This window comes from Pan paniscus, chromosome 17 (assembly GCF_029289425.2).
Source record: "Pan paniscus chromosome 17, NHGRI_mPanPan1-v2.0_pri, whole genome shotgun sequence".
Classification (NCBI taxonomy): Eukaryota; Metazoa; Chordata; class Mammalia; order Primates; family Hominidae; genus Pan; species Pan paniscus.
Window position 1 is genome coordinate 23,987,775 of NC_073266.2, and position 22,063 is coordinate 24,009,837.

General features: G+C 38.6%; 1 pseudogene; it reads right to left on the reverse strand.

Moving 5' to 3' along the window:
- Positions 1-557: 557 nt before the first annotated feature.
- Positions 558-11,216, reverse strand: LOC117976741 (non-structural maintenance of chromosomes element 4 homolog A-like; annotated as a pseudogene).
- Between the last annotated feature and the right edge of the window lie 10,847 nt (positions 11,217-22,063).

Sequence of the window (22,063 nt, forward strand, 5' to 3'; positions counted from 1 at the left end):
GAAACCTAAGCTTTGTGGAAGTCCCCTTTAAAGGGATAAAGTAACATACTACAGACGTAAGGAAGTATTGGCCAGCTGCATATCTGACAAACGGTAGTATCCAGAACATGTGAAAAACACTCCGAATGCCACAGTGGGGAAAAACTCAATTACATTAGGTAACAGATGTGAAGTGACATTTCCCTGAGGAGGAGATGGAGATGGCAAGTATCCACATGAAAATATGTTAGCTATTTCTCAGAGATGCAAATTGAAATCATACTGCAATATTATGGCAAATTTACCAGAATGCTTTAAGCAAAATACGGAAAATGTACCAAATACTGGTGAGCATGTGGAGAAACTGGATCACTCATATTGCTGGTGGTAATTTATTTAAAATGATATAGCCACTATGGGAAAAAAGTGTGGCAGCTTTTTTTTTTTTAATATGGCAGTGAATTTCCTGTAATCAAAAACAACCATGACAAATTCATTAAATATCAAAAGCTACATTTTACTAAAAACAATCTGTCTTTTTAAATGTTGAATCATACACTGTATATAATACATGCTTCTTTCCCTCTTGGACTTCACTATCCATTTGAGTCCTTCAGCTAGCATCAAGCACTTAGCCTCTGCTGTCTCTGACTTGGAGTAATCCCAGGCTTTGAAATCTCAAAAGTATTCACAATCTCCTCCCAGTCAGGGTACCTCACAGCTAGAATTCCTCGATTCCTAACTTGGGTGTTTTGGTGAATTTCCTTACTTTCTTCATTAATATTAACAGGCTCTATTATTTGCAGTCGGTCTTGGTCAGGTTTTACTCTTGCAAAACCATCCTGTATAATGAAGGAAACATGAAAGATGTTTTCCACTGTTTGGGGGAAAGATTGTGGATCAACCACAAAGGCAAAGAAGGACGCTGGGTAGCATCTCGAATATACAACTGCAACAATCCCAAGATTCTTTCTACTTCTTTCTTTGTTGTTTCTTGATGAGATTCTTCCCTTCTTTTTAACTGGGCAGGCATTATCGTCTCCTTTTGTATCATAGGAAGTTTTCTTGGACTAACGATTTGGGACTTTGGCACAAGGAACTCTCCTTGTGTTGAATCCAACAGAGAGTGGAGTGTATGGGCTTGATTAAAGGTGTTTTCTGCTCTTTTGCCTGATATTTTCCAGGAGTCATAGACTGTGAATTCAAAATCAGAGCTATCTTCATCACGGATGAGTTCTTCAGCTTCTGGCAGATTTACACCCATACATGTCAGTAAAGTTTCAACACAACATGTCCAACAAGTTCAGATCTGAGCACAGCTGCTTTGCTTTCCCTTTGCCCAAATCCGAAGCCAAAACAAGAATCTGGGCATCTAGGACTGCTTGTCTTGCTCGGGACACTCTCTTAGACAGTGAGAGCCTCTTTAGCACCTCAGTGCTCACAACCTCCATGCAGCAGGTGTCCTGATGGGTTGATTGGACTCAATGGTGATGCCCCTGCCTCACTGTGAGCCTCTGCTCACACTCAGCTCTGCCTCCAGCGTTGTCCACATGCCTCAGCCCATTATGGTCACACACACAGTTCACCAGGGAGTTACTTCTCCACCAAGGCCATGGGATTGATGAAAAAGTCTTTCACATTCCTTCTCGGCTAAACCATTACTAGCGGAGAATGAAATAAATTAGTTTAAATGTTGGGAAAGAGATTATTTGCTGATTCATTCCTGGCCTGCCACACATCTAACAGAGTGTGAACACACGTAACTGGCATGCCACCAACGTTCTGGCCCATAGTACAGCAGTCAGATACCAAAGTGAGGAAGAAATTATGGTCCTGTGTTGGGGGTGAACCCAGTAAATCCCTGTAGTTAAGAATCTACATGTTCAACTCAGAGAAGACAAACTTACAGAAAATATTTGACAAGCTCTCGGAATCTGTACCAAGGTTGATGGGTGAAGATTTTTTCCTGCTAAAGCAATCTGTAAATGCTGGGAGATGGGACTGCTTCTTTGAATATACAGATACCACCACAAACTACAACAAACATCAAGAATCAGGGGAAGATGACCCAATCAAAAAGAATGAAGTGAATCTTTAGTAACTGATTCTTTAAAAATGGAGTTAATGAATTACCTTACCAAAAACAATTTTTAAAAATCTTAAAGAAGCTCAGTGAGTTACAAAGAACATAGATAAACAACTAAAAATTTCAGAGAAATGATATTTTTTTAAAAAGAAATTATAAAATAGAAATAAACTAAAATTATAGAGCTAAAATATAATAACTGAAATAAAAAAATTCAAGAGAGGGGTTAAACAGCAGACATGATCAAGCAGATCCTCAAGCTTTTATTCTGGCTTTAAGCTAATAAATTTTCTGAACTGGAGAAGAAATTATTTAGCTTTTTGGAAGTTTTCTCATTTAATATTAATAAGTTTTTTTAAAATACACTCTTGTTTTCTAAAAAATAATTTATAATCAACTTATAGCTTCTTTTAAGTGAAAAGTTACCCTTTTGCTGTAATGTTGTTAACTTTCAGGCATACTCCAAAATGCAGCTTGACGCATTCAAGTGGAGCTCACATAGGAAAGCAGAACAGAGATGCTCAACTGAAGCCTGTGCAAACAGCAAAACCAAAACATTCTATAAATGCACAAAGATGAACATGGCATGTCAGAGACATTTAGGGAGCTTTGGGCTCCTTCATATAGAAATGGTTAGTCTGAAAAGAGCTAAGGAGAAACCAGTCTTAGAAATCACTATGTTAAAAATAAACATATGAAAGTAAAGTAGCCCATTCCTTTATTCTTTCTCTTAAATATTATATTGTGATTTTAAAGAATATAATGAGCCAACTGGACTTTCGTTAGCAGCTACCTTCTGTAGATCTATCATCCCACAATTTCTCCCAAATAAGAGGACTGTGTAATATATTGAATAATTTTAAAGTAATAACAAAATAATATTTTGAGATGTTAACTGACTTTGCTTTGTTCAAGTTACCTTGTGTTTGTTGCCTCCATACTCTCAACAGCTGGGCAGTAGTGATAGATTTCTGCATGTCTTACTCTAGCCAGGAATAAATAGCCACACCCTTCAACTTAGTTATTGAAAACTTACTAAACAGATAATTTACTGAAAGCAAAAACACTTTTTATTTGTAACTGTAGTTATTGTAATAGAGAAAGTCATTTGGATTCTAAAATTCAGAGCTTACAGACCTGAGACATGTATTTTATTAAAAACAACAAAAACCAAAAAGCAGAATATGGGAGATATGAGGTGATGATATGAGAGTTGTTTTCCCACCATAGAGCCAGGCAAGAGACAGAAACATTTCCTGGACTTCAACAATGAGTTTGAAGAAGGTTGTAAAACAGGGCCAGAAATTAAGACATCGACTTGGATCTCTGTGCTTCTTTCATCTCCATGTCAGCCACCTGCCAACTGCATGGTTTAAACCTCCATTAAGGGTAGGAAGAAGAAAGCAGAAAATGCTCATGTCTAAATTCTCATCTGGCTCTTTTGAAATACAGCCTCCCCAAATGAGGTGATTACAAATAGTGATTCATTTTCTGTGATAATAAAAAATAATCTGAAAAGTAGTCAGAAATGGAAAAAAATATTTAAGGATGCTATAAATTGTGATATATCTATACAAGAGTGCCAGGTCAAAAGAACATCTAGAATAGTGATGTAAGGAGCTCTGTGGATCCCCTTTCTAGTAAAACAATAATAACTGGTAATAATTATAAAAATAATATTTTAATATCTGGATGCCTAAGGTCATACAGCAAATGGAGAAATGTTTATTCAAGGAAATCTACTAAGTCATGGTAAGAACAGCAACAGTCAATAACATTTGAGCCATAATTTGCTCCCTATGACTTCCCCAGCTCAAATTGATGGACATTCTATTCCAGGCATATGTTGCCAAGAAGATGCAGCTCTCTTTTACCCCAGATCCCAATCTAAGGTTATGGTATTCCCCTAGGGGGAATAGGCCACCACTATTTCCCCCTTCCCCTTAGCTCCAAGTTGCAGGAGCCCCATTCAAGGCAAGACCAGTAGAGTTGCTGGGGGTTCCCTTTCTCCACCGAGCTCCCACTTAAAGAGAAGAAGTCCTATACCAGACATGATAGGCCAAGAATACTGGAGCCTAATCACACTTCCCCCACATTCTGTGTATGCCAGATGTTCCACTACAGGAGAAGAAAGACAATACCAGCAGCTACTACCATGACCTGTACCCTACACACAGAACAGGGGCCATTATATGAGAAGTACTCTGCTGTCCTTGCACCCACACTGTGAAGCAGTGACATCTGTTTTCTCCCCATGGTGGGGAGAGAAAGGTCATAGGAATAAAGAACTCCATAGTTCTCTCTAAGAGGACTCACGTTACATGAGACAGAGTATGGGAAAGTTCAGATCTAAGGGCATTGTCAAAAAAAAGGAAGAAAATTTAGTGATAAGCAACTAAAAGTGGTCTTGAAGCTCTGTAGTAACAATAACAGCAAAGATATGAGACAGTTATAAGTTTAACGGAAATAAGAAAGAAAAAAATAGCTAAGTGGAGTCCACCTGCAGATCGGAAGAAGCTTCAAAGTCTGGCCTCAAAGATTATCCCTGTGAACAAGCCCAGCTTTAATTCCATCAAACTACAGACTAATTTACATCCCATGATGTTGTCAAAAATAAAAAAGCAATTAGTAGATGCTAGAAATTAGTAGATGCTAACATCTGTGTCTGATTCCCGTACAGTACTGATACCAGTACAGCAGAGCAGCCAGTAGCTGAACAGGGAGTTCAGAGAAAGAAATAGTCAAATAGAGCCTGGACGAAAACACTGTCATGCCAGTGGGGTGGGGGAGTCAGAATGAGTGTGTGCATGCCCACGCTTGTACCCTCTGAAAAGCAGCATCAGAGGCTGCACACTTGGGGAAAATTGTCTTCACTAAAGTAGTTCAGCCAAGTCACTAAAAACCAAACAAACAAATTAGCAAACAATAATGACTACTTTGGGGGTGGGGTGATAATATCAGAGTTGCTAAAATATATTGTCATCCAGTTTTCAACTGAAAATTATAAGTTAATAGACCAACAAAGAAGAAGATTTAAATATGTTCAGGGGTTTAAAAAGCTGGCAAGAAAAACTGCCTTTGAGAGAGCACAGATGTTGGACTTAGCAAACAAAGACTTCAAGCAGCTGTTGTATAATTGCATATTCTGCTTTCTTTTGTTAAGTGAATTTAAAATAATTGTATAAAATTACATATCTGTATATATATTGTACTGTAAAATTACAGTACTGTAATTGTACTGTGGGGCCCATAACCTACAGAAATAAAATATATTTTGACAAAGGTGAATGGGAGCAAAGTTTATTGCCATATGAAAATGACACCACATGGTAACTTGAATCCACAGTAATAGACAAAGATAAGCAGAAATGCTAAATAAGAAGGTTAATATTACCAACTCAATAAACATGTATCTTTTTCCCCATTTTATTCTATCAGATTCTTTAAAACAGTAGTCCCCAACCTGCAGGCCACAGACCAGTACCAGTCCATGGCTTGTTAGGAACCAGGCTGCACAGAAGTAGGGGAGTTGGGGGTAAGCGAACATTACTGCTTGAGCTCTGCCTCCTGTCACTTCAGCATCAGCATTAGATTCTTATAGAAGCATGAACCCTATTGTGAACTGCACATTCAAGGGATCTAGTTTGCGTGCTCGTTATGAGTCTCCTTATGAACCTGATGATCTGAGGCATGACAGTTTCATCCTGAAACCACACCCCTGACCCTCACCATCTGTGGAAAAATTTGTCTTCCATGAAACCAGTCCCTGGTGCCAAAATGGTTGGGGACCACTGCTTTAAAGTACATAAACTTATATAAGATGATAATTAGAGCAATGTAGTGTGTGTGTGATATATATTGATGTAATATGTAGAATAATAAGATTACAAAGCATGGGAGAAAGGGATAAGCTATAAAGCAGTAGAATTTCGATATCACACTCGAGTTAAGCTAGTCTAAATTTGAAGCATATCTGATAAGATGCATATAATATAAGCATAGAACAAACACTAAGAAAATAACTAAAACTATGATGGAACAATAATTTGATGAATTAAAATGTTATACTAGAAAACATTCACAATGCAAAAGACAATAGTAATGGTGGAAGAGAAGAACAAAAGAGATATCAGACATAGAAAGTAAAATACCTGTACATCAGATATTATCAATCATAACATTAAATGTGAACGAATTAAACAATCCAATACAAAGACAGAGGTTGTCAAGGTGAGTGAAAAATAAAACAAATGTTGTCTACAGGAGAAACCTTTTCAATTCAAAGATACAAATAGATTGAAATTAAAAGAATGAAAATACATATACTGCAAAAACAGCACCATAACAAAGCTTGATTGGATATGCTAGTAGCAAGCAAACCACAAAATACAAAGCGTTACCAGAGATAGAGACATTTTATGATGATAAAAGATCAATTCATCATGAAGACATAGTAATTATACACATATATGCACCTAAGAGCAAAGCTTTAATATACATAGATCAAACACAAATAGACTTGGAAAGAGAAATAGAAGATTCAAAAATAATTGGTGAATCATCAATAGCAAAGACATGGAATCAACGTAAATGCCCATCAGTAACAGCTTGGTTAAAGAAAATCTGGTACATATACACCATGGAATACTATGCAGCCATAAAAAAGAATGGGATCACGTCTTTTGCAGGAACATAGATGGAGCTGGAGGATATTATCCTTACCAAACTAATGCAGGAATAGAAAACCAAATACTACATGTTCTCACTTATAAGTGGGAGCTAAATGATAAAAGTTTATGAATGCAAAGATGGAAACAACAGACACTGGGGTCTACTTGAGAGGGTGGGAGGAACAGAAGAGATAACTATTGGGTACTGGGGTTAATACCTAGGTGATAAAATAATATAAAAGAACCTAAAATGAAAGTTAAAAAAAGGAAAAAAAATATCAAAAAATTGACAAATCAAATACCCCACTTTGAGAAATAGATAGGACAATTAGGCAGAATATCAATAAGGATTTTGAAGACTTTAAAAAACACTATAAGCCAGTTATAACTAACATATCTGTAGAACACCCCACCTGACATTAGCAGAATATACATTTTTCTCAAGCACATATGGAACATTGTCCAGGGTAGAACATAAGTTAGACTCAAAAACAAGCCTCAATACAATTAAAAAGGTTAAAATATCACAAAATATATCATCTGACCACAATGTAATAAAATTAGAAATTAAAAACAGGAAGAAATTTGGCAAGTTCACAAATTTGTGGAAATCAAACAACACACCCTCAATAAATAATTGTAGAAAGAAAAAATCACATAAGAAATTAGGAAATCGTTTGAGACAAAAAAAAAAAAAAGTAAAAAAACCAATATACCAAGAAGGACTGCTGAAAGAAATCAGAGACAGCAAAAGCAAATGAAAAAACATTCCATGCTCATGGAAAGAATCAATATTGTTAAAATGCCCATACCACACAAAGCAATCTGCAGATTCAATGCTGTTTCTATTAAACTACCAATAGCTTCTTCATGGAACTAGAAAAAAACTATTCTTGAATTTATATGGAAAAAAACAGCCCAAATCACCAAGGCAATCCTACAGGAACAAAGCTGGAGGCATCACAATACCCAACTTCAAACTATATGACAAGCCTACAGCAATTAAAACAGTATGGTACTTAATATGGTTTGGCTGTGTCCCACCCAAATTTCATCTTGAAATTCCATGTGTTGTGGGAGGAACCTGGTGGGAGGCAATTGAATCATGGGGGCAGGTCTTTCACATGCTGTTCTTGTGATAGTGAATACGTCTCATGAGATCTGATGGTTCTATAAGGCGGAGTTTCCCTGCACAAGCTCTCTTCTTTTTTCTGCCACCATATGAGATGTGCCTTAAGGCCACACCTATAATCACCTGATTTTGGACAAAATCAACAATAACAAAAAATAAGGAAAGGACTTCCTATTCAATAAATAGTGCTAGGATAACTGGCTAGTCATATACAGAAGATTGAAACTGGACTCCTTCCTTTCACCATATACAAAAATTAACCAAGATGGATTAAAGACTTAAATGTAAGACCTAAAACAAGAAAAACCTTAGAAGAAAACCTAGGAAATACCATTCTGGATATTGGCTGTGGCAAAGAGTGTATGATTAAGTCTCCAAAAACAATTGCAACAAAAAATTTAACAAGTGACACCTAATTAAACTAAAGAGCTTCTGCACAGAAAAAAAAACATCAAAAGAGTAAACAGACAAACTACACAATGGGAGGAAATATTTGCAAACTATTCATCTGACAAAGGTCTAATATCGAGAATTTATAAGAACCTTAAACAAGTCAGCAAACAAAACAAATAGCACCATTCAAAAATGGGCAAAGGACATGAACAGACATTTCTCAAAAGAAGACATACATGAGGCCAACAGATATATGAAAATATGCTCCACATAACTAATCATTAGATAAATGCACATCATAACCACAATGAGATGCCACATCACACCAGTCAGAATAGCTATTATTAAAAAGTCAAAAAGCAACAGGTGCTAGCAAGGTTTCGAGGAAAAGGGAAGACTTAGACACTGCTGGTGGAAATGTAAATTACCTCAGTCATTGTGGAAAGCAGTGTGGAAAGTTCTTAGAGCACTTAAAACATCACTACCATTCAACCCAGTCATCCCATCCCTTATTGGGTATACACCCAAAAGAAAGTAATCATTCTGCCAAAAAGACAATGCACTCATATGTTTATCTCAACCCTATTCACAATAGCAAAGACATGGAATCAACCAAGATGCCCACAAATGGTGGATAAAGAAAATGTGGACAATATACACCATGGAATACTACGCAGCCATAAAAATGAATGAAATAATGTCCTTTGCAGCAGCACGGATGCTGCAGGAGGTCATTATCCTAAGTGAACCAATGAAGGAACAGAAAGCCAAGCACCACATGTTCTCACTTATAAGTGAGAGCTAAACATTGAATACACATGGACACAAATATGGGAACAGACACTGACAACTCCTTGGGTGGGGAAGCTGGGAGGGGAATATGCATTGGAAGGCTACCTATTGGGCACTATGCTCACTACCTTGATGACAGAATTATTCATACACCAAGCCTCAGAAACATGCAATTTACCCATGTAACAAATCTGCACATGTATCCTTTGAACCTAAAATAAAAGTAGAAAAAAAGTTTAAAAAATTATGGCCTGCAACTAAAGCAGTGCTTAGAGGGTAATTTATAATTTTAAACATCAATATTAAAACAGAAGAACCACGTCAAATCAATAATCTAAACTTTTACATTAAGATGTTGTGAAACGAGAAGCAAACTAAACCAAAAGCAAGCAAGAGAGGAGAATAATAATAAATATTAACATGGAGACAAAATAGATAAAAGAAAAATATACCAAAAAATCAATAAACTAAAAGTTGGTTCTTTGAAAAGATCAACAAAATTGACAAAATTTAATCTAGATTGTCAAAAAAATAAAAGCATGAAGACTGAAATTTCTGAAATCAGGAATGGAAGGGGAGATATCACTCTCAACCTTATGGAAATTAAACAAAGTAATAATATAAACGGTAGTATGCCAACTCATTCGATAATTTAGACTAAATAAGCAAATTAATTTCTAAGAAAGAAACCACCCAAGCTGTCAAAACCAACATCAGAAATAATATAACATCTGAACGGATAGATAAGAGAGTGTATTAGTAATCAGAAAACTTCCCCCACACACAAAAAGCCCAGGCCAAATTGGCTGTACTGATGAATTTTGCCAGACATTTAATAAAAAAAACTAATAACAATTCTTATAAACTCTTTTAATAAATAGAAGAGGATAACAAACTTTCCAACACACCTTATTAAGCCAATATTACCCAGATACCAAAACTGAGCAAATACAAGACAAAAAAATAAAAGTACAGATCAAGATCTCTGTTGAATAAGGTCAAAAAAATCCTCAATGAAAAAGTCAAGTCATGCAACATATTAAAACATACACATAATGACCACATGCAATTTATCCCAGGAACCTGAGTTGTACCCAAAAGTGTGGAAAACTGAGCAATTTCACTGCTATTTTAGTGACATTCTGAGCCATATAAGTGACATATTCACAGGTGCTGAAGATTAGTGTGTGTACATCTTTGAAGGGCCATTATTCTGTCTACCACATTACTGTAGCTATTATTTGCTTTGTTTTTTGTTGGTTTAGTTCTAGATTGTTATTAAATTTTTATTTTTACCTCTTAACTATGACACTATATTAATTCCATTGACCTTGATATTGCATCCAGAGTTACTCCTTGATATGTGTTTACTAGTTGGCTAAAATTAGCTGAGGTGTGCTTAAAAAATAGAATGGGAGGCCGGGCATGGTGGCTCACGCCTGTAATCCCAGCACTTTGGGAGGCTGAGGCAGATGGATAACGAGGTCAGGAGATCGAGACCATCCTGGCTAACACGGTGAAACCCCGTCTCTACTAAAAATACAAAAAATTAGCCAGATGCGGTGGCAGGTCCCAGCTACTTGGGAGACTGAGGCAGGAGAATGGCATGAACCCGGGAGGTGGAACTTGCAGTGAGCCAAGAGTGTGCCACTGCACTCCAGCCTGGGTGACAGAGTGAGACTCCGTCTCAAAAAACAAAAAAAAAAATAGAATGGGACAGACTACTCAGTTTTACTCACTTTCTTTTGGTTGCTCTCCAGCTTCCTGTGATGCCAATACCTTGCAGTAAGTCAGTTAATTTAGTGGTAATTGGACTGAAATGCTCAGAAACATTTTAGATGACAAACAACTGCTAGATAGTCAGAAATCTAGAATTCCCTATTAGATAATAGCTAGAAAGTGAGACCCTTGTATCCTCAGACACAACACTTAAAAACCACACATAGGTGACAACCTTTTGAGCAGAATTTTCACATAAATATATTTTGGATAACTGCAAGGAAGCAGTGGTGCATGAAGAGGCCATCTCACTTTTAGGCACAATACTTAGACTCAACCACAAGCTCTTTGGCTTTAGATCTATTTGATGATATCAGTGCTAAAATTTCATCATGTGATTTCAGATTACTCTTCTTTAGTGGTGCTAAAACCATACTATCCTATTCAATCAGCCCATTGGATTATGTTGTTTGAGAACAGATCACTGGGTGGCTCCATACAACTATTTTCTGACTATTCTTGCAAGAGCCTTAACCACAAACTTTATTGATATATGCCTTCAGGACAGTCCCTAATATCACCCATCCCATTTTGGCTCACAATTTTTTCTTTTTAGAAAAAGAGATCTTTAGGTGAATTTAATTTAAGGATGATAAATCTGAGCTTTCATTCGAATTCAAAAACTAACTATTTAACTTCTATTCCCAAGGCTTTTTATTTCCATTTCACATGAGGCACAAAAGTAGGGAGAATACTACATGCCATAATCCAGAAAATACCAGAAAAACTAGACAATTGTACTAAGACTGTAGAACTGCTTATGGAGAGGTTCTTGGAATTAGACAAGTGGTGGTTCAAAATAGACCTTCTTGAGGTTCCAAGATGGCCAAATAGGAACAGCTCCAGTCTACAGCTCCCAGCATAAGTGACACAGTAGATGGGTGATTTCTGCATTTCCAACTGAGGTACCGGGTTCATCTCACTGGGGCTTGTCGGACAGTGGGTGCAGCCCATGGAGTGTGAGCTGAAGCAGGGTGGGGCATCACCTCACCTGGGAAGTGCAAGGGGCCAGGGAATTCCTTTTCCTAGCCAAGGGAAGCCATGACAGAAAGTACCTGGAAAATCGGGACACTCCCACCCTAATACTGCACTTTTCCAATGATCTTACCAAATGGCACACCAGGAGATTATATCCTGCGCATGGCTTGGAGGGTCCCATGCCCAAGGAGCCTCGCTCACTGCTAGCACAGCAGTCTGAGGTCAAACTGCAAGGTGGCAGTGATGCTGGGGGAGGGGCATCCGCTATTGCTGAGACTTGAGTAGGTAAAAAAAGCAGCAGGGAAGCTCCAACTGGGTGGAGCCCACCACAGCTGAAGGAGGCCTGCCTGCCTCTGTAGACTCCACCTCTGGGGGCAGGGCATAGCTGAACAAAAGGCAGCAGAAACTTCTGCAGACTTAAACATCCCTGTCTGACAGCTTTGAAGAGAGTAGTATTTCTCCCAGCACGGAGTTTGAGATCTGAGAACGGACAGACTGCCTCTTCAAGTGGGTCCCTGACCCCCAAGTAGCCTAACTGGGAGACACCCCCCAGTAGGGGCCGACTGACACCTCATACAGCTGGGTGCCCCTCTGAGACAAGGCTTCCAGAGGAAAGATCAGGCAGCAACATTTGCCATTCTGCAATATTTGCTGTTCTGCAGCTGGCGATACTGAGGCAAACAGGGTCTGGAGTGGACCTCCAGCAAACTCCAACAGACCGGCAGCTGAGGGTCCTGACTGTTAGAAAGAAAACTAACAAACAGAAAGGACATCCACACCAAAACCCCATCTGTACGTCACCATCATCAAAAACCAAACGTAGATAAAACCAAAAAGATGGGGAGAAACCAGAGCAGAAAAGCTGAAAATTCTAAAAATCAGAGTGCCTCTTCTCCTCCAAAGGAATGCAGCTCCTCACCAGCAAAGGAACAAAGCTGGATGGAGAATGACTTTGACTAGTTGAGAGAAGAAGGCTTCAGATGATCAGTAATAAAAAAAACTTCTCCAAGCTAAAGGAGGATGTTCGAACCCATCGCAGAGAAGCTAAAAACCTTGAAAAAAGAAGAGACGAATGGCTAACTAGAATAAACAGCATAGAGAAGACCTTAAATTACCTTATGGAGCTGAAAACCATGGCCCAAGAACTACCTGACGAATGCACAAGCTTCAGTAGCCGAATCGATCAAGTGAAAGAAAGGGTATCAGTGATTGAAGATCAAATGAGCGAAATGAAATGAGAAGAGAAGTTTAGAGAAAAAAGAGTAAAAAGAAATGAACAAAGCCTCCAAGAAATATGGGACTATGTGAAAAGACCAAATCTACGTCTGATTGGTGTACCTGAAAGTGACAGCGAGAATGGAGCCGAGTTGGAAAACACTCTGCAGGATATTATCCAGGAGAACTTCCCCAACCTAGCAAGGCAGGCCAACATTCAAATTCAGGAAATAACAGAGAACACCACAAAGATACTCCACAAGAAGAGCAACTCCGAGACACATAATTGTCAGATTCACCAAAGTTGAAATGAAGGAAAAAATGTTAAGGGCACCCAGAGAGAAAGGTCGGGTTACCCACAAAGGGAAGCCGATCAGACTAACAGCAGATCTATCAGCAGAAACTCTACAAGCCAGAAGAGAGTGGGGGCCAATATTCAACATTCTTAAAGAAAAGAATTTTCAACCCAGAATTTCATTTCCAGCCAAACTAAGCTTCGTAAGTGAAGAAGAAGTAAAATCCTTTACAGACAAGCAAATGCTGAGAGATTTTTGTCACCACCAGGCCTGCCTTACAAGAGCTCCTGAAGGAAGCACTAAACATGGAAAGGAACAACTGGTAGCAGCCACTGCAAAAACATGCCAAATTGTAAAGACCATCAATGCTAGGAAGAAACTGCATTACCTAACGAGCAAAATAACCAGCTAACATCACAATGACAGGATCAAATTCACACATAACAATATTAACTTAAATGGAAATGGGCTAAATGCTCCAATTAAAAGACACAGACTGGCGAATTGGATAAAGAGTCTAGACCTATCAGTGTGCTGTATTCAGACACATCTTACGTGCAGAGACACACATAGGCTCAAAATAAGGGGATGGAGGAAGATCTACCAAGCAAATGGAAAACAACAAAAAACCAGGGGTTGCAATCCTAGTCTCTGATAAAACAGACTTTAAACCAACAATGATCAAAAGAGACAAAGAAGGCCATTACATAATGGTAAAGGGATCAATTCAACAGGAAGAGTTAACTATCCTAAATATATATGCACCCAATACAGGAGCAAGCAGATTCATAAGGCAAGTCCTTAGAGACCTACAAAGAGACTTAGACTCCCACACAAGAATAATGGGAGACTTTAACAACCCACTGTCAACATTAGACAGATCAATGAGACAGAAAGTTAACAAGGATATCCAGGAATTGAACTCAGCTCTGCACCAAGCAGACCTAATAGACATCTACAGTACTCTCCACCCCAAATCAACAGAATATACACTCTTCTCAGCACCACATCACACTTATTCCAAAATTGACCACATAGTTGGAAGGAAAGCACTCCTCAGCAAATGTAAAAGAACAGAAATTATAACAAACTGTCTCTCAGAACACAGTGCAATCAAGCTAGGACTCAGGATTAAGAAACTCACTCAAAACCGCTTAAGTATATGGAAACTGAACAACCTGCTCCTGAATGACTACTGGGTACATAATGAAATGAAGGCAGAAATAAAGATGTTCTTTGAAACCAGTGAGAACAAATACACAACATACCAGAATCTCTGGGACACATTTAAAGCAGTGTGTAGAGGGAAATTTATAGCACTAAATGCCCACAAGAGATAGCAGCAAAGATCTAAAATTGACACCCTAACATCACAATTAAAAGAACTAGAGAAGCAAGAGCAAACACATTCAAAAGCTAGCAGAGGCAAGAAATAACTAAGATCAGAGCAGAACTGAAGGAGATAGAGACACAAAACACCCTTCAAAAAAATCAATAAATCCAGGAGCTGGTTTTTTGAAAAGATCAACAAAATTGATAGACCACTAGCAAGACTAGTAAGAAAAGAGAGAAGAATCAAATAGACGCAATAAAAAATGATAAAAGGGATATCATCACTGATCCCACAGAAATATAAAGTACCATCAGAAAATACTATAAACACCTCTACGCAAATAAGCTAGAAAATCTCAAAGAAATGGATAAATTCCTGGACAGATACACCTTCCCAAGACTAAACCAGGAAGAAGTTGAATCCCTGAATAGATCAATAACAGGCTTTGAAGTTGAGGCAATAATTAATAGCCTACCAACCAGAAAAAGTCCAGGACCAGGTGGATTCACAGCCGAATTCTACCAGAGGTACAAGAAGGAGCTGGTACCATTCTTTCTGAAACTATTCCAATCAATAGAAAAAGAGGGAATCCTCCCTAACTCATTTTATGAGGCCAGCATCATCTTGATACCAAAGCCTGGCAGAGACACAACAAAAAAAGAGAATTTTAGACCAATATCCCTGATGAACATCGATGCAAAAATCCTCAATAAAATACTAGCAAACCGAATCCAGCAGCATATCAAAAAGCTTATCCACCACGATCAAGTTGGCTTCATACCTGGGATGCAAGGCTGGTTCAACATACACAGATCAATAAACGTAATCCATCATATAAACAGAACCAAAGACAAAAGCCACATGATTATCTCAGCAGATGCAGAAAAGGCCTTCAACAAAATTCAACAGCCCTTCATGCTAAAAACTTTTAATAAACTGGAAGCATTCCCTTTGAAAACTGGCACAAGACAGGGATGCCCTCTGTCACCACTCCTATTCAACATAGTGTTAGAAGTTCTGGCCAGGGCAATCAGGCAGGAGAAATAAATAAAGGGTATTCAATTAGGAAAAGAGGAAGTCAAATTGTCCCTGTTTGCAGATGACATGACTGTATATTTAGAAAACCCCATCGTCTCAGCCCAAAATCTCCTTAAGCTGATAAGCAACTTCAGCAAAGTCTCAGGATACAAAATCAATGTGCAAAAATCACAAGCATTCCTATACACCAATAACAGACAAACAGAGAGCCAAATCATGAGTGAACTCCCATTCACAATTGCTTCGAAGAGAATAAAATACCTAGGAATCCAACTTACAAGGGATGTGAAGGACCTCTTCAAGGAGAACTACAAACTGCTGCTCAAGGAAATAAAAGAGGTTATAAACAAATGGAAGAACATTCCATGCTCATGGATAGGAAAAATCAATATATGAAAATGGCCATACTGCCCAAGGTAATTTGTAGATTCAATGCCATCCCCATCAAGCTACAAATTACTTTCTTCACAGAATTGGGAAAAATTACTTTAAAGTTCACATGGAACCAAAAAAGAGCCCAAATTGCCAAGACACTCCTAAGCCAAAAGAACAAAGCTGGAGGCATCACGCTACCTGACTTCAAACTATACTACAAGGCTACAGTAACCACAACAGCCTGATACTGGTACCAAAACAGAGATATAGACCAATGGAACGGAACAGAGCCCTCAGAAATAATACCACATATCTACAACCATCTGATCTTTGACAAACCTGACAGAAACAAGAAATGGGGAAAGGATTCCCTATTTAGTAAATGGTGCTGGAAAACTGGCTAGCCATACGTAGAAAGCTGAAACTGGATCCCTTCCTTACACCTTATGCAAAAATTAATTCAAGATGGATTAAAGACTTAAATGTTAGACCTAAAACCATAAAAACCCTAGAAGAAAACCTAGGCAATACCATTCAGGACATAGGCATGGGCAAGGACTTCATGACTAAAACACCAAAAGCAATGGCAACAAAAGCCAAAATTGACAAATGGGATCTAACTGAACTAAAGAGCTTCTGCACAGCAAAAGAAACTACCATCAGAGTGAACAGGCAACCTACAGAATGGGAGAAAGTTTTTGCAATCTCTCCATCTGACAAAGGGCTAATATCCAGAATCTACAAAGAACTTAAACAAATTTACAAGAAAAATCAACAACCCCATCAAAAAGTGGGCAAAGGATATGAACAGACACTTCTCAAGACATTTATGCAGCCACAGACACATGAAAAAATGCTCGTCATCACTGGCCATCAGAGAAATGCAAATCAAAACCACAATGAGATACCATCTCACACCAGTTAGAAAGGCAATCATTAAAAAGTCAGGAAACAACAGGTGCTGGAGAGGATGTGGAGAAATAGGAACACTTTTACACTGTTGGCGGGACTGTAAACTATTTCAACCATTGTGGAAGACAGTGTGGCGATTCCTCAAGGATCTAGAACTAGAAATACCATTTGACCCAGCCATCCCATTACTGGATGTATACCCAAAGGATTATAAATCATGCTGCTATAAAGACACATGCACACGTATGTTTATTGCAGCACTATTCACAATAGCAAAGACTTGGAACCAACCCAAATGTCCATCAATGATAGACTGGATTAAGAAAATGTGGCACATATACACCATGGAATACTATGCAGCCATAAAAAAGGATGAGTTCATGTCCTTTGTGGGGACATGGATGAAGCTGGAAACCATCATTCTGAGCAAACTATCACAAGGATAGAAAACCAAACACCGCATGTTCTCACTCATAAGTGGGAATTGAACAGTGAGAACACTTGGACACAGGAAGGGGAACATCACACACCAGGGCCTGTCGTGGGGTTGGGGGAGTGGGGAGGGATAGCATTAGGAGATATACCTAATGTAAATGACGTGTTAATGGGTGCAGCACACCAACATGGCACATGTAGACATATGTAACAAACCTGCACGTTGTGCACATGTACCCTAGAACTTAAAAGTATAATAAAAAAAAAAAGACCTTCTTTATATAGTATACTGGTCTCTCAGGAGAATATATAGGGAAAGAATATTGTACTTAAATCTGACAGCTCTCTCTTACATCTCTAATATTACCAAAAAGATTTGAAAAAATATATGATTTGTGAACTTAGGCATTTTAGCTAATGTCCCCATATACAGTTTTGCTGGCCATTTGGATGGGGAATTTGATCTGTCCTCAGGTTTAATTTCAGTACTCATTTGCTTGATTAGAAGCAGACTACAGTTCTGGTAATAACAATTCAAATTAGTGTTTGTGTTGCAGAGCTTACATGTGTAATCTCCAGAATCTCAAATGTTATTTCATAGCTGCAGTCCCATCAAAAAAATGATAAAAGAAATTCTCTTCCAACAAAAATAGAAGAAAATAGAAAACTTAAGCTTCAAGAAATTGAAATTATTATCAGAAACTTTACACATGACTGTAACATATCAAGCAGTGATTAAGTGATTATCTGGGTACATGATGGCTTTATCATGTACCCAGATAACAGGCTGTTTTTCAGATAAGGCTAATGAATAAGGAAAATAAAGGACTGAAAGCAGATACCAAAATAACTTTCTGTCCCTGTGTTAAATAACGCTGTGTCTGGGCATACATCTTGTGGCTATATTAAACAATACTGAGAATAAACATAATAAACGTAGGTACTCCAGGAAATCAGACTGTGAACAAATGAGGATAGCTCATGTACCAAAGACTGATAGCTGATTTGCCGTGCCTCACTTCAAGACCCTCACTTCTCTTCAGGCTCCAATCCAAAGTCAGTACATCATAAATTCTGACAAGTCCCAACCAGTTCTGCTCCTTGCAAGACCCACCTTAAAATTTCTCTTTTCAAATCCTAACATTATATGACTATCTTCCTCCTCCCTGAGTTACCCCTTACCTCTGTCAAGATTGCATTTTCGCTTACTGCAGTGTGTCTAATAAATTTAGCTTTGCTAAAGTAACTGGTTATTCTTGTCTTTTGGGGAGTTGACAGTTCCCACATCCCTTAAATTTTTATATCCTATTAGACAATAAGTTTCTGAGATAGCTGGCCACTGTGTTCTCATTTTATATATCAGAAAGTACCAAAAAAATTATTGCATTTGCATTCAGAAAAACCTGTTGAACTAAAATATGGCTTTATACTTTTGCCAATAGCTCTGTTGGAAGTAGAAAAGTATTTTCTCATGCTTAAGGGACTAGAAAATTAATATTTTATTTCATTGCTTTCAAACTAATGTGGAAATTATCTAACATGGAAAAATGAAACTCAGGAGATCATTTCAGTCCAGAGGAAAAAAAAAGTTCACTGGGGTTTAAGAAGATATATTTTTTAGATCCAATAAGGAAAAACAGAGGGAATATGTAGGAGTTTGTACTAACTTAGTCATGATACGATGAGTAATCTCTTCTTAAAAGGGGACTAAAGATATCCAGGAAAGCATTTGTTCATTCAGTAAATGTTTTTAATAACTACTACAGGGTGAGTATAATTTTGGAATTAGTGTATGATGGTGAATAAAACAACATGTTCCCTAACTGCATGGGAAGTGGTGAGAAGGCAATCTCTTAAAAAATGAACGTATACATCAGTATAAAATTACAACGTGTGGTAAGTACCTTGAAGTAAAAGAGTGTAGTGAAAGAGGTTCAAAACTGACTTGGATACCAGGAGACTAAGAAGCTTTCTAGAAGGCCAGGCACAAGATTAAGTGGGATGTAGGATTTTGTTTTGTTTTTTTCCTACCTTGACTTGAAAAAGTAGGCTGAGTTTTCAAGCAAGATGGGAATGTACAATTTTCCCAAGAATAGAGGAGAAGAATGGAAGCAAAAGTGAATGTTCAGTTATCTTAGATAATGGGAAATAATAGAAGTGTTTTCCCAATATTGACTGCAGTGATGCCGCAGATTTAGGGAGAAATGATTGAGACCAGGTAAAATCGTCACCTCTAGAAATTCTGTTTTCTTACAGTATTTCCAAAAGCTTTAGATAAAGTTATTCTGAAAGAAATTGGAATTAGAGCCTATTACAAAACCCTAAGAGAAACCAAAGTTATTAGTATAACAATCTACTTATCAATTTAACTACACAGTAAGTGCATTTTTCATTACCTACAATGCATAAGATAGAATCTGTTCTGCATTAACGAAGTTACACATCTTAACTCCATTTTAGCATGAACACACACGTATTTTCCCAATTACTTTAAAACAGTTTAAATATTTTTTAAATATAGATCTTATATGCATACTAAATTGGATGTGCTTTGTATGACTTTTAGTAAATCCCACAATTCCATTTACGGAAGAGGAAAGCTAAGCAATTGTGTAAATAGGTTTTGAAGTTAGGGTTTTTTGAATGCAGCATCTGTAATGATCTTTCTTGGCCACTTGTGTTCCCAGAGGGACTGTGAAGTTCATATTTCTCAATAATTACTAAGTATGGCAGAATGGGATATTAACAGAGGGGGTGCACTTCACACCAGTAGCCTTGGTAAGGGAGGGGATGCGAGGTCTGTCTGTGCATGCTGGCAAAACAGTGAGGGAGTGGCCCTGGATGAGTACATCCCAGCAAAGCGGCATGGGGGAGTCTACATTGTGGGGAGGGTGCCGGTGTGCTGGTGCTTGCTCGGGTTGGGCTGTGCTGGAGATCTCTGACAATCGGGGGCAGTGTGCTGGTGAAGGAGCTATGTTGTAGCAACTGAGGCTGCACGGCCAATGGCCATGGCCAGGCTGGGGCCCTGGGAGAGGCCAGCAGATGACAGGCACTCAGATCAGACTGGCCTCATCTCATGGGCAAGACCACCCTGCTCTATTTTGGTCTGACAGTTCCTCTAAAGCTAAAATCTCCTAGGTGAGCATGGTGAGCCCTGGGGGATAGGGGTCCCTGGCTGTGCTCCACTGCAGAAGTTCTTGGACCAAGCTCTCTGGGCTCTGCACAAGCTAGAGTCCTGCCCCTACCACCTCTCTAAGCAGGTCTCCTTGCCAGCTCAAATGTCCATGAGGGTCATGGGGTCTCCTGCTGCCAGGATTCCAGAGGTCTGTGGCAAGAGCTGATCACTCCTTACCTGTTCAACTCGCCCCTTCCCCAGGAGTTGTTGGAGGCCAGGAACAAATCCCAGTGTGTGGTAGCTCTTAGCAGGGTTCCCAGCTTCTTCCCCCTTCAGCCCAGCATCTGTATCCTCCCTCCATACACTCTCAATGCCTTCCCTCCAAAGATCTGCTCAGACAGCACCAGTCTTCCTGATGCCCCAGTCCCTCAGTGGAAGATATTCCTCTTGGCTGCATCTAGTCGGCCATCTTGCTGCAACTCCAGTCGTACCTTTTTTTAATCAAGAGATTTTCCTCTAAATTCCACTTACCACATAAAATATGCTCATTTTAATGTTTAGTCCCAGTGTCCCAGACAATTCCAATTTATACTTTCATTATTTTAAGAAAATATAATTTATATCTGAACTACACTGTATTTTATGTAGCCAGCTAAACTTACATCAAGTCAAAATTCAAATATCTATGTTGCCGGGAAACACAGTTTAAAGAGTAATATGTGTATTTCATAAGATAGGAATAATTCTACAACAGAATAGTCATGGTAGAAGACAATGTTTTTAATAGTTTGGAGCTCAGAGAGGACATCATCATTTGTAAAACATTAATAACATCTCCAAATAATCTTTTATGTTTTTTTAAGGAAAACACAGTATTCAGTCAATTTTATAAGATTTTATTGGAAACCTACTAGATCCAGCATTCAAAATATCCAAATATCTTCTCAAAGATATTCTCACATCTCTGAGAAGAAAGAGCGTTGAAACCTTAGACACAGGTTATGTTTTCAAACATTATTTCCGACTTTACCAGCTTGGGGTAAAAATGATATTTTAAATATATAACATGCAAATTTTAAAAACTTGATCCCCATTAAACATATGTCCAGAAAGTCTTTCCAGCCTTGCCCTGATCTCCCCCTCTAATAATGAGGCCAAAACCCCCAGGTGTGCTCATCAAATCAAGGGGCCTGTCCTGCTCACCTGGGCCTTGAACCAAATTTGGGGAGGTGCCATGCTTCAGAGCTTCCCTCCTGCCGTCAGGATGCCTGGGGGCCAAGCAATTGTATGCCATTCCAGCTCTTGAGGGGATCGAGGACTCACCAAGGCCACTAGAGTAGCTGAAGTTCCTTCAGGGTAAACGTGAAGGAAAGCCCCCTTCTGCCAGCACAGGCCAGGCTCCAGGGCACAGCTGGCTTGACACACAGCTTGCAGTTCAGCAAGGCCTAGTTGGAATGCTATAGCCAAAAAGCTGCTGGAACTTTAAATCATCCTGAGCACCTAGAACAAACAATTCCTTCCCACAGAACTAAGAT